Genomic DNA, 17,527 nt, shown 5'->3' on the forward strand with positions numbered 1-17,527 from the left:
TCATTATGGGAGTAAACGGAGTAGGAAGAAATTACTCAGGAAATATACCTTAATCAGGAATTTGAATATGAGAGACAAGTGGGGAAGGTCATTGACTTGGCATTAGAAACCTTCTAGTGCAGAAACATAATATCAAGTATGATGTCTAGTCAGTCATCAGCCTCCTTGCTTACAATCACCTGACTTCTTTTAAGGTGTACATTTCTGGGATTGTTCAAGTGTCATGCCTGCAATTAAAACTATTGAAATAAAACCACTGAATGCATTTTACAAAGGAGAACTGTTGGTAGCGACATCTCAAGATATAAAAGCACGGGACTCGGGCAGTAGCGCGGCGGATTAAGCGCACATGGCGCGAAGTGCAAGGACCAGCATAAGGATCCTGGTTCGAGCCCCCGGCTCCCCACCTGCAGGGGAGTCGCTTCACAGGTGGTGAAGCAGGTCTGCAGGTGTCTGTCTTTCTCTCCCCCTCTCTGTCTTCCCCTCCTCTCTCCATTTCACTCTGTCCTATCCAACAACAATGACATCAATAAAAACTACAACAATAAAACAACAAGGGCAACAAAAGGGAATAAATATTTAAAAATACTATTTAAAAAGATATAAAACACATCTCACTATTATGTCTAATTCCTAATAAATAGGAATCAGGGAAGGTCATTTTTCTCTCTGAAAGGAAAAATTTCTAGCCCATTAAAGGAGATACTTCACATAGGAATGTGATATTCTAATAACCTAAATTAGATATCAGGGTGAAAATATCTATTACAGGGCATTGTCCTCAGTAAGCATTAGATGAATCTGAAAACATATTAAAAATATTTTAAATTCCAGCAATACAGCTCACCTACTGAATGAGCTTTGGTACTGGTGTCTCTGTCATTTGTCTGTCTGTCTGTCTATATCTCTTTCTCTCTCTCATCAGATAAATATATATCTGAAAAAGTTGACTCAAAAATGATAAAATCCATGTGACAACAAGAAGAAAAAAATCAATCCTCACTGAAAAAAACTGAACTTATTACAAATAAAAAAAATTCTAAAATGCACAATAATATAACTTAATCAACAGAAGATTAAACTGAGAAGAAGAAAGGGGGAATTGACCGTGTCTTTGTGACAGGGGAATGAATTTAAAAGAGGAAATGGTAAAGGTTTACCCCTATGAAAAGCTATTACTTTCCTTCCAATATTTTTAATGGAAACCTAGATTCGCTACCCAGAGAAAAAAAATGCACATAGGTGAACATGCCACTAGCTGCATTAAAGGTACATGTGTAGTGGTGAGGATGTATTCTAAGAACATAAAAATAACATTAAGTTATTTGTTAATGGTAAATTTATAACTAAAGTAGAAAGAAAGATAATAGTAATCTTGAAAATGAAGGAGGGCATGGGCCTGATGCTATGGAAAATCAAACTATGTTCATCTAGTCCTTTGCCTGGAAGAAAACATTGATTTTACTGTGCAAATCTGAGGTTAAATGAACTGAAATCAAAGCCTCCTTCCCCAAGGAATGGCCACCTTTTTAAGTACTGGTCAAGATGGAAGAGGAGAGAAGGCCAGGACCAAATCTTCCTGCCTCCCGCAAATTGGCCTGCCAGAGGATGTTGGCCCCCTTCCCCCTGCTCTCTAGAACAAAGCATCAGTTACTCTCCATTATAACCAAAGGGTATGACAGAGGGTGAAGGAGATACGAGTTTCTTCTAGGGTTCGATTTCAAAGGGCATGGGCCAGCACTCAGCATTACATATTGATTTGCTTCTTTTGCTCATAATGTAGAGACACAGGAGTAATTCCTTACCCCAGTCCTTGTGCTTCACACCATGCTGCGCTCAACCCACTGCGCCACCACCCGGCTCCCCCATGAGTAATTCCTAAACCTGAAGAATTCTAGGTGTCCTGAGTCAATTACTGGCATCGCTTGGACTGGCTAGCGTCTTATTCATATAAGTGGAACAAGAAAAGCCGCCACTTTGGGGTGCACCTCTAGAAACGCTACACAAACCAAAACAGGAAATGGAAAAACTTAAAAGGAAAAAAAAAAAAAAAGCAAGCGCATGGCGGCTCAACATCTAAAAACTGAAATAAAATAATCAAAGAGTTGAAGAAGAAGAGAGAACTTTTTATTTACTCTTTTTAAGAATCAAGGGCCTCATCACACATGCAAAATTTCACTGCTTTCAGGTTTCGTTTTCAGAGCAGCTGCCACCTGGTCATGACAGCCCCCTCCGATGCCTGTCCTGCCCTCAGAGTAAGTGAGCCACCCTACCTGGGAGCTATTCCTCTAGGCCAAAGAGCAGAGTTTTACCTAACTATACTGAGTTGATAATCCTCACACACGATGCCTTTATATAGCTGTAAATACACAAAAGCATCATGAACGGCTTTTCTTCCTCTGAGTCAATATACCCATATACGAGAGACAGAGCCTGTTGATTCTAGGAGGTATTTATTTATGCAGTGCAATCCCTAATTTATAGAGTATCTACTGATGACTATGTCTGCCACTTAGTCATTGTGACCAGCACCGGGGAAACCATGGCAAGTTCTGGCCATACCACAGAGAAGCAGAGAAGGGTGTGGTGGCACGTGAGAGAGGATAGCAACTAGTCAGATAAATTTGATCCAAAAGATGCATCATTTCAATCCACAGGGCCTGGATAAGTGAAAAAGGGTTAGCATTTAGAACCTAAGAAAAAGTGATTGGGACCAGGCGGCGGTGCACCCTGGTTGAGCGCTCACACTACAGTGAGCAAGGACATGGGTTCAAGCCCCTAGTCCCCACCTGCAAGGGGAAAGCTTCACGAGTGGTGGAGCAGGGCTGCAGGTATCTCTAAGTCTCTCCCCCATTCCATCTTCCCCTCCCCTTTTAATATCTTGCTGTCTCTATGCAATAAATAAATAAAGATAAAAAAATAAAAAGAAAGTAGAGGCCAGTAGCTGGTCCACCTGGCAGGGCTTCCCACTCTACACTTTGTGATGACCCAGTTTGAGTACCAGTGAGAGCGCAAAGGCTAGAGCCACAGATCTGAGTAGACTCCTCTAGAGACTGGAGATTACAGAATGACAACATGCTCAAGGAAATCAAGACTTTGAATAGAAGAGATTGAGAAGACTGAAGGGACTGATATATATATATATTTGGGGGAGGTTCTCGTTTTTTTCCATTTTAGTCGATAGGACAGAAATTGAGAGGGGAAGGGGATACAGAGAAGGAGAGAGAAAGACAGATGCCTGAAGACCTGTTTCACTACTCTGAAGTGTCTCGACCGCAGGTGGGGAGCCGGGGCTCCAATCCAGATGCTTGTGCAGATCCTTGCGTTTAGTACTACGTGTAGTTAACCGGGTGATTGGCCATCCAGGTGCACCTGGCCCCCTAAGATATATTCGGGAGCTAGAATCGACCTTGCCTGGCAATTATCTGGTGTGATTGGATGAGAGCAGCATTTTCTCTAATAATGATTGGTGTGGAGGGCCTGGACAAAGGAGAAGCTTCCTTGGGAGACATCAGAGAGCTCTCAGTTGGGAGAGGGCACCCTGGATACTCAGGTCCACACTTTTCTTGATCTCTTCACATCAACATTTCTAGCTCTCGTGAATTTGGGGCTCCACGTATATATTATTAAAAGAAAGTAGCTTCACAGATGGAATTAAGGTGATGAACGTTACAACGGGTCGCTCACCCTGCATTACATAAGTAGGTACAATCTAGTGACATGGATTCTTAAACATGGACGTCGGAAGTAGCCAAGTCAGTCAGAGAGACAAGGAAAGACAAGATGATGAGGATTCCAAAGTGGGGTTCTTGTTCACATCTGGTTGGAGCTTCAGATGGGGAAGGTGGCCCGTAGAGCTGAATGTCTTAAACGCAGAAAAGCATCTTCATTGACAGAGGAATCTGAGAACTCATTCTCATAACCACAAGGAGCTGGACTCTCCTAGCCACTTGAATGAGCAAGAAAAATGGGGTCTAGCCTCAAGGTTCCAGACAAGAATGCAGCCTGCTGACGCGTTGACTTTAGTCGCTGATGCTGCTGACGCGAGACTCAGGTTATATATCTCTGAGCTGCAGAACTGTCAGAGAACACATATGTGCTGTTCTAAGCTGCTCAATTTGTGCAAATGAAACCCTAATGCAAGCTCATGATTAAATTACTCGTAAATAAATTTTCCTGGTTAAGTTAAAAGAATACAAAGATAAGCCCACACTACCATTTTGAGAGAATTGGCACCATGGTACAATTAAAGGCCCATAGGTCAAATGTCTAAATACAGGTTAAGTTACAAATCTAGTAAAATGGTTAAACAAGACAAGTCTCCCCAGACTCTGTTATTGAGCTGGTCCTAAAAGTACAGTTCTGATGAGCAGTTTCTAATTACTGGTCAGGATTTCTATCCCCTTTCCCTTCTGACATTCCTCTTTCATACCAGAATTAGAACATTTAAGTAACACCGAAGCAAAAGATATGTATAGGTACATATAAATATAGACTTATCTGAAAAGGAGAAAGTTGAAAGCTAGTTCATAGTTTGAACCTTGAGGAAAGGGGTTACAGTTTATAATGAAAATGTTTTCATGTATTTAATATTTTTCCAACAGGGAAATAACCTCTCCAGAAATATCAGCCACCCCTCCAAGATTTCCATCACACTTATTATTGAGAAAAGCTGATTCCAACTCCACACTTTTTATATTGGCATCCTTAGTAATTTTGAACATACGTACTGTTTTCCATAGAAATATTTTTATTTCAGATACAGTCATTCTTCTAAAGTAATGTTTAAATAAAATCAGTGTATACTGCCCCTTAAAGCAATGCACCTTGAATTATCATTGTGTTACATAAAAGTCTCCCCTCCCTGTGCTCTTGACAGCTTAAGAGGAATGTGGAGAAAAAAAAATTAGGGAAAAACAAATTAGGGTCTTGAAGCATGGTGTTTGAAAAATCAGACATATGCACTTTTTAAAAAGATTTGTTAATTCTATCTTTCAGTGCTGTGTTGGTCTTCTCAAGAGGCCATGACCAAAATACCATGCAGTGTGTGGTATAAACAACAGAAAATTTTTTTCTAATAGTTCTGAAGGTTGGAAGTCCAAGATCAAGGTTCTAGCCAATTTGGTTTCTGATGAGAGTTGTCTTTCTGGCTGGGAAATAGCTGCCTACTCACTGTGTCCTCACATGGCCTTCACTCTGTGGGATAGATGTACAAGGAGAAACAGGGAGGTCTTCAGTGTCTCCTCTCTTAAGAAGGATTAGATCAAGTTCCATCAGACGAGGGCTCCCTGCTTAAGATGGCATTTAATCTTAATTTCTTCCTGAGAGTCCATGTCTCCAAATAGTCACACCAAGTGTCAGAATTTCAACAAATGAATTTAAGGGTAACCCCAGACAACTTCCCTCTCCCACACACACACACCATTCCATAGTCTTCCCACAAACAAAATATGTTCATTCCATCCACCAAAGTCTTAATTCATGTCAGCGTCAGTTAAAAATATGAAGTCCAGTGAAAATATTCATTCAGAACAGGATATGCACCTAAAGGTTCTTAGCTGTATTCGTCACAACAGTTAAAATATGAAGTCGGCTAACTGACAGACAGGATAAAAAATAAATTCATGGGCTATATCCTCAACAGAATACTGGTTGGCCACTACAAAGGATGACATTTTGTATTTGAGGACAAAGTGGATGGAACTGGACATGTTGAGGCTGGGTGAAATAAACAAGTGAAAGACAACAAGATGGTTTTGCAATATGTGGAGTGTACACAACTAAAACAAATGAACTTGGAAAAATTAGCAAGAAAAGTGACTCTTAGAATCTAAAAACTATGGTAAGGGGTCAGGTGGTGGCACACCTGGTGAAGCGCACTGATGACAATACACAAAGACCCAGATTCAAGAGGCCGCTCCCTACCTACAGGGAAAGCTTCATGAGTGGTGAAGCAGGGCTGTAGTTTTCTCTGTATATCTTTCCCTCCCTACCTTCTCCCCCCTCTAAATTTCTCTCTGTCTCTATCCAATAATAAATAAATATTTAAAAAAGGGAAAAAAATGTGTGAGGACCTGGTTTCAAGCCCCTGGTCTCCACCTGCAGGGGAGAAGCTTCACGAATGGTGAAGCAGTGCTATGGGTATCTGTCTCTTTATCTATCTTTATCTATCTGTCTGTCTGTCTGTCTGTTTGTCTATCTCGCTAGCTATCTATCTCTTTCCCTCTCTACTTCTCCTTCCCATATCAATTTCTGTGTCTACCCAAAATAAATAATACTAAAAAATGGTGATTATTAATGGAAACAAAGGGGAAAGAAATGAGAGTGGTCTAAGTGAGGAGCTCCAATCGGTGTGATGCCACAGAATGGTGGTTGTGGGCACTATGATTGTGTGTGTGTGCGTGTGCGTGTGCGTGTGTGAAACTACTCTCCCCAAATCTAATAATATTTTAAACCTATGTTAAATCTACCCAAAAGAAAAAGTTAATAAAGTCTTAAGTCCTGAATCTCCACTAAATAGTATAGGATAGCAGGGATAGTTCATCCGAAGGCAAAGTTCTACCCAGGTGTGAACCTGCGGCACCAGATGAGTGTTGGACTTCCACAATGACCTAGTATGGCAGGCAGAGGGCAGGTACCACCACCCCAAAGGGGAGACATCAACGGTTAGTGGCGATGGCTTCTAAGAAAGGTCCAAGTCCACTCAAGCAAACTCCCCTGGATCAATACTTTCTACTCCTGGCCTTCTAGACAGTCACTGTCATCTATGACACTCTATGGCAGCCTCTCTAGAGGAGCAAGGGATGGTTGGAGCAGGCTGATCCCCTAAAATGGAAGAGAAGAGAAGACTCCCACCCTTTTCAAATGAAGAGGGAGTGACCCTGGTATGGATTTACCTCATGGAACACACACATCACCATGAGCAAGGGCTGTAATTGCTTTTCTGTTGGACATAGGCCTTGGCAGGTCGATCCATACCCCCAGCCCGTTTCTATCTTTCCCTGGTTGAGTACAGGTCTGGAGAGGTGGGTTTCCAGAATACATTGGTGAGGTCATCTGTCCAGGCAAGTCAGGAATGTGCTTTCCACTTTAACTCCAGACTCCACCAGAATGTTTCTGAATGTTCATGTTTCCACTAACGTTCTGTTCATGCCAAGAATGCACTCTTCTATCACAGCGGCTTCCTTCATCTTCATTTGAAACTCATCTCAAATTGCCTTTAGCAGTTTTCATAAAGCCAGGTTGACATCAACAGAAATGTCACAGAAAAGGCATTATTTCAAGATTAGGAAGCACTTAAATTACAAATGTATAAAATGACTTAGGTCTTCTTTATCACTTAGTCCTGTCTCAGTGACCCAGACAGAAGTCTTTACAATGTTTAGGTAGACTAGTAGTGGTCTAGGTCATGGCTTAGGTAGAATAGTTGCTCTCTCTCCCTAATACAGTAAGTCCACACGTTCATCAACAGGTTTCTTGATCAGTCTGAATTAAGAGAACCAACAAAAGCAGGTCCTTGAGTGTCAGGCAGGAATGTCTTTCTTCTTGTCACCATTCTAATGAAACAGCACTGAATAGACATTATATGAGCAACAACTGTACTTCACACATTTCTGAATAATTCACTCTGCATTCAATTTTGGGACATCTAGTATAAAAGAACCATAGTTCTGAATTTTCTGAAAAAACCCATGAAAACAAGAATATTGCACTGATAGGAGCATTCCCATTAATTAAAGGTATACCTAGTGTAGCGGTGTTGCACAGGGCTTGCAGGTAAGGGGAAAAAAAAGTCTAACAAAAATGAATTTGTAGTTTTACTTCATTAAAGTAGCCAGAAGGTCAGGAGAAGTGATTCAGCATGTAGAACATAGGGTTTGCATGTGTGGCTCTGGGTTTAATCCCCAGAAAATCGTATATGCACTACTCTAGTCTCCTTTCCTCTATATATTTATGTCACAAAATAAATCTAAATAAAAGAAGCCATAACCTTGTGTAGAACAGTGCACACCAAAGAAAGAGCCTCTAGGATGAACGATAGGAGAATCTGAGCAGCAGAGATGGGGCAGAAAAAGACAAGTTAAGTCTCCAGGAAAATGCAGAGAAAGTTCGTAATAATATCTTGAATCCAGCCTCGAAATCCCCCACTAGTTAACTGCATGACTTAATCAAGTCACTTAGCCTCCTGATTTTCTTTTCTCCCTCTAAATATATGGATTAGATTATATGACTTTTAGAGGGGCTGCTGTTTTTCTAGTTCTAAAATTCTACAGTTCGTAATATGCCCAGACATAACATGCGCTGGTCACTAGAAACTCCACCTTCTTTTAATAAATTCTGTTTACTTGCAGGTGGTTGGACTATTAAGAACAGCAAATTGTTTAAATAATGTCTGACTTTTTGACTGGACTGACTCTCCTAACGGGCCATATATATAATTTTTTTCTGGGTAGTGAATTTTTAGGTACATCAATCAAATAGCCAGTATTTATTGCATGGAGCTAATTAACTTTCAAAATGACATTTTCATTTGTAACATTGATTGAGATTTGAACTCAGATCTCATCAATGAAAAGCAGCTGCACTAATAACCCCAGTCCCAACGAGCTCTCTAATTCTCCCAGCTTACCCTCACATAAATGTGTGATTAATCACAGGTTTAAGGGAGTTCTCAGTTACTGTGAAAACAAATCATTACCAGAAACTGGCATTTCCAATTTATTTTATTTTTTTATTTTTATTTTTATTACTTATACCCTATTCTCCATATTTTCCATATGTTTGGGGTCTTTTTCATCCAGTTAGGATGAAAGGTCCGTTCACCCTCATCTCCTTAGGGGTCATAATAAACAGGAATATTGTTTCCACTTTTCCATTTGAAAGATTGTGGAGATACGGTACGTGCACGTCCTTTCTCAGATGTAATAGAGCAAGGCAGTTAACAGCAATATAGCACGAACATGAAGATTCACTCCTCATTTCTGATCAATACAGCAAACACCAAACTTAACGAACTATAAGACTCCAAAACATGGGCAGTCTGGAACCAGGAAGTGGACAGAATGCTCTGATAGAGAGAGGCGCTTATCAATTCTCATGGACTTATCTCCCCTATTACTAGGGAAAGTTGGGTGAGGAAATCCTAATAAACAAATGGGATCTTTTGCCTCTTGTGAGTCAAACACTAAGTCCGTTAGGCATGTTTCACAGATTTGGAGAGAATGAGGAATATTATGAATTAACTGACTTGGGCGGGGGAGGGAGTGAGGACGCTGAGACACATATCAAATACAGACTCCAAAGCAGTAAGATCTACCATCTGGTCCTACAGTGAGTCGGAAGTCACAGAGTTCACCCTCTACTACCAGCCTTTAGTATTCAAGAAGTGCTGGCACTCAAGTCAGCAACTCTGTAAGCCAGCGTTTCTAGCTGAGTAACAACAAAAATTCACTTGTATCACAACTCTCCAGCAAAATCTGGAAGGCTGGCTATTGAGAATGTGTGTGTGAATGTGTGTGTGTGTGTGTGTGTGTGTGTGTGTGTGTGTGTGTGTGTGTGTGTGTGTGTGTGTGTACTTACATCTCACACTTCAAGGTCTCCCCTGTCCTTAAGATTTTTTTTTTTTTAACATTTATTCCCTTTTGTTGCCCTTGCTGTTTTATTGTTGTAGTTTTTATTGATGTCATTGTTGTTGGATAGGACAGAGAGAAATAGACAGAGAGGAGAGGAAGACAGAGGGGGGAGAGAAAGATAGACACCTGCAGACCTGTTTCACCGCCTGTAAAGCAACTCCCCTGCAGGTGGGGAGCCAGGGGCTCAAACTGGGATCCTTATGCCGGTCCTTGTACTTTGTACCACCTGCGCTTAACCCGATGTGCTACAGCCCGACTCCCCTATCCTTCAGTTTTATGAGAATACTTTTTGATGACTATTTCCAGAAATTGTCTTGATTCTCTTCTGAGAGAGGCAAGAACCTTTTCTAGAATAGATGGGTATCCTAAATGAACTGACGCTTCTCATAACCTTTTTTCCCCTTGCTGTACACTGTTTTATTTCACTTATGTAAATTTTGAAAAGCACATCCCCTTTGCCTTGATTTTTCCCAGATATCACCATACAGAGCAAATCCTGAATAATCAGCATGCACGAATTTCAAATTTAAATGTGTTTGAAGGCAAACAGTGAAACGAGGATGCCTCATTGCCAGATATCAAGGTAGCCAACGGAGCGTGGAAATTCCATTGACTGAGTCCACATCAATGACTTCCCAAAGGTTGTCTCTTTGCCTTGTGTCTCCTTTTCTTACTTTCCTTTCTCTCTCACAACCAGTTTCTAACATCACCTCCTCATGCCATTTCATTTTTGATATAAAACACTGGGAGACTCTGCCCTCTGCTCTGAACTCGACTCTGAACTGGCTAAAGTCTTGCTTTCTGCTTTTTACATTCTCCCACGATGAACTTTTTCATCACACCAAATTACCCTCATGTCTTATCAACTGTCCCCACCTATCTTTATAGGTTAAGAAGAATAAAGTTGCAAGGTTATCTCCCTGATAATAATTGTGTGAACATTCTTGAAAGGCACAACTGTCAACGGCCAGGTCCCATTTGTGTCTTGCTATGCTTTATTTCGAGTAGTACATTTTACCTGCCACCTAGAAAGACTCAAACAAGCATTTACATGCTATGTTTTCTCTTTTTCTCCCTCATTCTCCCTTTCCCATTCATTTTTATCCTCTCTGTCTCCCTGTTACCCCCCTCTCTGCAAGAGAGAGAGAAAGAGAGAGAAAGAGAGAGAGAGAGAGAGACTACCACTCATATATTTTCTTTAAAGTCCACACATTGATAAGTATGGGGAAACCTATGAACTAGTCAATATTTATTCTTTTAGTGTCTACAGTTAGTCTGAAATAGAAGAAATTAGGAAGAGGAAAGTTAAAGAAATCAAGTGACAAGAAAGTAAAATGCAGAAGTGAGGAGGAGAGGGGCTGGGTGGTGGCGCACCTGGTTGAACGCACATGTTACAAGGCTTAAGGACCCGGGTTCAAGTCCCAGGTCCCCACCTGCAGGGGGAAAGCTTCACAAGTGGTAAAGGAGTGTTGCAGGTGTCTCTCTGTCTCTCTTCCTCTTATCCTATCCTTCCCTCTCAACTTCTGGCTGTCTCTATCCAATAAATAAAAATCATGAAAAAAAATTTTTTTAAAGAAGTGAGGAGGAGAAAGAAAAAGAGAAAGCTAAGTAAGCAGTGAGTGTAGACATTTGCTTTCAGAGGATCAAGGATGTGGAGGAATTGTGAGTTCTATGTGAACAGGATTACTGTCCTGTGAGCTGTGTCTCCTGCCCTTTAGCTGAGCTCTGGAGTCACCTCTGTGTGGGAGAAAGGACAAAATAGACCCCATACACTGCATGTGTGTCTTCTAAGAGATGTCTGACAAGATTTGCTCATGTGCAGTTGCCTTTTATGTAAGAACCACCCCCTGCCTTCTCCGAATAACCCATTAAAGATAACATTGAGTTGGAAGAGAGGCTTCAGGCTTAAAGACCAGATACACATGCAAAGTTAGAGTTGATGTTATAAATTATTGTTCTTTGATGAGATAAAAAAAACTCAACCATTTATTGTATACATAAGACTCAGAAAACTATATATAAGTAGATTATTTAAAATAGGTAAATTACTACATTATTAAATATGTACTACTAGATCATTAAAGAAATTGTTCCGTGGATTCTCTAGGTGGATACAAAGACTGCCTTTGTTTTTGTGTTTTCCCCACTCCTTCTTACACCATGCAGAGCAGAGCAGAAATTCAGACTGTCCACAGATTCAGAACATAAAGATGAAGGTCCCTGTGTCCAGATGAGGAATGGGAAGCTGTGTCCCAGGAGGTCTTTTCTTGTAACGTTTCCAGCCTTATAATTCACCCTTCTGAGGTTTAGCAAAGTAACCAGAGTAGCCAAAGCTGGGGGTGTTAATACCAACCGAACCTCAGTCCCTTTCAAGGCTCCCTCCTGGAGGCTCAAAGTCTTGCCTGGTCCCCCCACCCTGTCTCAGCTTTGAGATCATGGGTTTGGAGAGGCCCATGCCCACAGACACGTCTTTCTCTGTGTGTGACCGACCGCTGCCAACTTGTGGTAAGACCTTGGATGCCAAATGTAACCAATTACAGGAGTTCCCATCCTGTGGCTCAAGGCAACTGTTTGTGGGAGTATATTCCCAGGATGCCTTTAGAGTTGGGAGTAGTGATCACTGGTCTGGTCTCCCCAGGACATCTGGACAGTACACTTCCTTGGGGTGGCTTCCCCCCCCCCCCATGGTGGCTATTATCTCTACAACTACATCTTCTAGGTGAATGTCAGTGGTCCCATTACTGCCCAAGAAGAGACTTCTGGGCTACCCATTCTCCATTATTCCTCTAATCTGTTAGCCTCCTGGGAAACTGAGAGGGAAGGGAAGAAGAAGAAGAAGATGATGATGATGATGATGATGACTATGAAAAAGAACAGTAAGTTCAACAAAACAAAATGGAAAAATAACTTGAAAACTGGCCGTAAATTATACATATTATTTTCAGTTTACCCTGGATATTTTGTCACATCAATTTCCTCTTGTCTAATTTTGTGACCTCCCCTGTCATCATCTCTCACTATGTTTCTCACAAAATAGATGTCCTTGTTTTGCATTTCTTTGATAGCTTGGCCTTCCAAGTAATCTATTTCTTGGTTTTCTGTTTTTTTTTCTTTTCTGGAGGTGAACATCAAATTTTACTTCTTATCTTTAATGATTCTCTCTTCTCTGTAGTGAAAAATAACATATATATATATTTACATTTTTCCCTTCACGCCATATATCCATACCAGTAGTATTTGGGATATCTGATTAATTCTTCTGGAATATTCTGCTTCTTGTATGGGCAAAGTCCTACTTCATCAGATGGCTATCTGCTGTGTAAAACTGTCTAAAGCCCTCCAATAGTTATTTCAACTCTGGCTTAATCTTCCTTTAAGCTTACTCTCTCCATAACATGCATTCTATTGTAAACTATTGCTATCACTATGAGACACACACACACACACACACACACACACACACGGCTAGACGGTGGCAAACCCAATAGAGCACACATGTTACTATGCATAAGTGCCTGGTCCCCAGTTGCAGTGGAGAAAACTTCATAAGCAGTAGAGCAGTGCTGTAGGTGTTTCTCTCTCTCTCTCTTTCTCTCTCTCTCTCCCCCTCCCCCTCCCCCTCTCCCTCTCCCTCTCCCTCTCTCTCTGTCTCTATCAGAAATAAATAAATTCTTTTAAAAAAAAATCACAGACAACCTTTTTGGTTTTACTACAAGGCTTGGTATTTAAAGAGCATTCTAGAAATATTTGGTAAACTGAGTAAATGAACAAATGACTTACTCGGTGATAAGAATGGAGAGCACATTCAGTAAATAGAATGAAATAGAAAGTAAAAGAGTGATGGATTCACACCTCACCTGCACATGTACATTCAATCAATTCATAGCCAACCTGCACATACACTCTATGTAAAACATACCATACAAATGTGACAAAAGTTCATGCCTGACATTCTTTGTAGCTATGTGCATACAGTTGGCATGTTTTACTGAAAAATATATGCCGATGTCTTTTGGGGATAGATCTCTCTACATCTATTTGTCTGCTTCTTTTTAAAATTATTTATAAAATAAAAAATATCGGCAAGACCATATTTTCCATTTTTCTTCCCCTAACGACTACTTTGGATTTCATAGCTATCTTCGACAGATAGAAGATATTTAAGAAATTCCTAATGTATTTAGTTTTACTGTTAGGAGCCATTGCTGCTGTGAAATCCTTAGGCACTGATGCATGTTTTTCTTATAGCAGCCATATTCAATTAAAAGTAATGTAAATACATTCTACAAAGCTGCTCTGTAAATTGATTTACAAACTTGGCTACTTCTTGACTACACAACAATACTGGATGCAACTGAATGTTTGTTCTTTCTCTCTCTCCTTTCTTTTCCTTTTTTTATTTTTGCTTCCAGAGTCATTGCTGAGGCTTGGTGCCAGAACTACCAAGTCACTGCTCCCAGTGGCCATTATTTTTTATTTTGTTTGTTTGTTTTGGACAGGACAGAGAAACTGAGGGAAGACAGGGAGAGAGAGACACTTGCAGATCTGCTTCACCACTTCTAAACTGACTGTCCTTCTTCCTTCCCCTCTATCCTCTCAATCCGTGCCCACAAAGCACCCTCACTGAGTTACAGAACTGACTTAGTTCCTGAGTGTTTACAGCGACATCACTACCTTTTTACTCACCTGTTGAATAGTAAATCACTTTTCTTTCAAACCCACACTTGAATAGTAACACTAGGTTTAAAACTAAAGGATAAAGTTAGTCTCAAGATAGGCAACATTTAATTTTTCCCACCATGTAAAATGTCCACCATGGTTTTATATACAGTATAAAAAATATATATATTTTTTATATATTTATATACAGTATAAAAAGTATACAGTATATACAGGTTTTATATACAGTATAAAAAGTATACAGTATACAGTATACTTTTATATACAGTATACCATTGTGATTCCCAATCTCTTGTAAATAACCTTTCTCTGAGAGCTTTTAGAATTTTTCTCTTTGACTCTTAATGTTTTTATATTTTCCTGCACTATCTTAAAGAAGTAGACTTTTGACTATTGCCTGGGTTTAAAATCTGACATGTTTCTTGTTCCTGACAACATGGAATTACTTCCAAGATTTTTTTTTTTAGCTATAAAATTATATACTGGGGGAGGGGGGTGGACAGTGGTACACCCAATTAAGCTAACATATTACGAAACAAAAGGACCCTGGTTTGAGCTCTTTCTCACCACTCATAGGGGGTCCATTTCAGAAATTGTGAAACAGGTCAGCAGGTGTCTGTATTTCCATCTTTATATCTCCTCCGTCCTCTCTCAATTTCTCTCTATCTTTTCTAGCAAATTTTAAAAATTAAAAGAAAAGAAAAATGGAGGGATGGTCTCTAGGAATGGTGGTTTTGTAGTTGCTGGCACTTATCCCCAGCAATAACCCTGGTGGCTATATATATATATATATATATATATATATATATATATATATATGCAAAGAAACAAAACAAAAATGGTGCACTAGGAACTGTGAATCTTTCTAAACCACAAGAGACTGTACGTGGCTGTCTTCTGAGACAATCTCAGGCCTAAGTAAATATCAGTGAATTTACCATTTTTAAGAGCCATTTTAATTGAAATGATTGGCAGAAAAGTGGCTTGTCTTAAATCCCTTCACATTGTATCTCCTTTCTCTTGCAAATCCATTTCTTTTTAAAAATGCCACATTAAAAATTGGGAGACTTTCATAACGTTGTTCATCAATTTTTCTTGTAGAGTGTAGGTAGAAAGAAGTGCATGAAGGTCTGTGAATTAAAGAAAATTTCTATATGATATATATGTGTGAGTATGAATTAAAGAAAGTTTCTATGTGATATATACACACACAAATATATACATATATATATATATTACAACTTTTGCCAAAATGATACTTAAACATTTAGAAAAACGATTCTAGAAAGCCAAAAGATTTCTCCCTGCAAAAGGTACAGGAGCCCTGCTGAATTAAAGCTTCCAAATTCTGAGTACTAGGCTACCCCTGATTAAAAACAAATGGAACATATGCTGTGGAGCATAAGCCTCTCTGATTTATGGCTTGGAAAATTAAGTTACTATTACTTATGGGACTTGGAAGCAAAAGCCCAATGCAACAGCTAATTGAGAGTAGTGAAGGGGTCTATGCTGAAATTGGGAAAATATATTTTAGAGAAAGGTTGAGTGAAGACATCAGGGTATGTAATTAAATGGCCTGAAAAAAAAGTCACACTCCCACAGCCTCTTATATCAAATAATTGGAATGTGTTGGTTTTATTAACCGGTCTTCTACCATTAGTTCCACCAAGTTGGGCACCACTGACCAACAACCTTCGCTATTGACAGACTATGGTAAGCACTTTAAAACCCTCATTACCACGTGTCTGATAGTAATGGAGTAGTAGTGTAGAGGAAAAGATGAAAGATTTGGTAGTTCTCCAATAACTAAAGACTGTAGATAATTACAAGGTTTTGGTAAACTACACAGACATCTTCAAATTTTCTCTATAGCCATAAACATATACTTTGATGAACCATAAAGTGTATTTTTGGCGAATATTATGACACATCCAATAAATTTTTGATCAATCTAGGAAGACATTTTGTGTACGTTTTTACTCACTCATTCAGTTATGTTGGGAAATTGTGCAGATGCAGTCACATCCACCATGTTCCCTCAGGGTATTGTCAATTCCTGAGGAGAGTTGAAATTCTATTCCCAGAGTGCCTTGTTCCACCATATTGTCCCCTCAGCGTATTGTCAATTCCTGAGGAGAGTTGAAATTTTATTCCCAGAATGCCTTGTTTCCTAGCCAATCCTGTCCCGACTCGTCACTTCCGGTTTTTGCCCTATAAAGCCCTCCTGCTTCCGCCTCTCTTTCTTTTGCCCGCTTTTTGTCTCATTGACCTGACGCAGGGAAGAGTTGGTGACCTGATTCAGGGAAGGGTTGTTGCACATAGCCGGAGGCGCCCAAACAGCTGCGCTCTCACCCAACTCTGAGGTGCCCGCCTGAATAAAGATTTGTGTTCCCACTCCACTAGGATCTCCTTTCTCTCCTTCAAGGCACAGCCCGACACAGTTATTTTGTTGTCATTGAGATTTCACCAGCTGGACTGACTCAGATAGAAAGAGAGAGTCAGGGCAGGGGTACATAGCTTGTCCGAACTCTGATGCCTGAGGCTTTGAGGTTCCAGTTTCAATACCTTGAACCACCATAAGCCAGAGCTGAGCAGTGCTCTGGTGAGAGAGAGAGAGAGAGAGAGAGAGACAGAGAGATAGAGAGATGGGTACCACAGTAAAGAAGTGTCCTCAAGTTTGGTCAAGTTCAAGGCAAAGCAGGCTTATCAACCAGGTGATCTATTCCACTGGCCTAAGAAATTTCATTTTCATAGAAGCCAGGACCCAAGAAATTATGGCTGTGCAGTGAGATGTGGGAGGGATTGAAACTTTGTGTAAAACCTTCACCGTGGGGAGTCGGGTGGTGGCACAGCAGGTTAAGCGACCGACCGGTGTCAAGAGCCCTGTTAAAGCCCCCGGCTTCCCACCTGCAGGGGAGTCACTTCACAAGCGGTGAAGCAGGTCTGCAGGTGTCTGTCTTCCCCCCCCCCCCCCCCCCCCCCCCCCCCGTCTCTCTGTCTTCCCCTCCTCTCTCCATTTCTCTCTGTCCTATCCAATGACATCAGTAACCACAATAGTGTTAAACAACAAGGGCAACAAAAGGGAAAAATAAATATAAATAAATAAATAAATAAATAAATAAAACCTTTACCATGGATTTTCAGTATAGTGGAAATCCACTTTCCAAGCAGCCCAGAAGGTTACAAGGTAAGAAACTGAAAAAAAAAAAAAAATG

At 40.3% G+C, this 17,527-nt stretch overlaps 1 long non-coding RNA gene across 1 annotated transcript in view; it reads right to left on the minus strand.

The window, feature by feature from the left end:
• The window catches only part of LOC132541695 (uncharacterized), a 95,557-nt gene that overhangs the window by 42,297 nt on the left and 35,733 nt on the right, over positions 1-17,527 (minus strand). The window contains exon 3 of the long non-coding RNA XR_009552794.1: positions 17,444-17,507. This is a non-coding gene — a long non-coding RNA (uncharacterized LOC132541695). The remainder of the gene's footprint in view (positions 1-17,443; positions 17,508-17,527) is intronic.

Source organism: Erinaceus europaeus, chromosome 12 (assembly GCF_950295315.1).
Source record: "Erinaceus europaeus chromosome 12, mEriEur2.1, whole genome shotgun sequence".
Lineage (NCBI taxonomy): Eukaryota > Metazoa > Chordata > Mammalia > Eulipotyphla > Erinaceidae > Erinaceus > Erinaceus europaeus.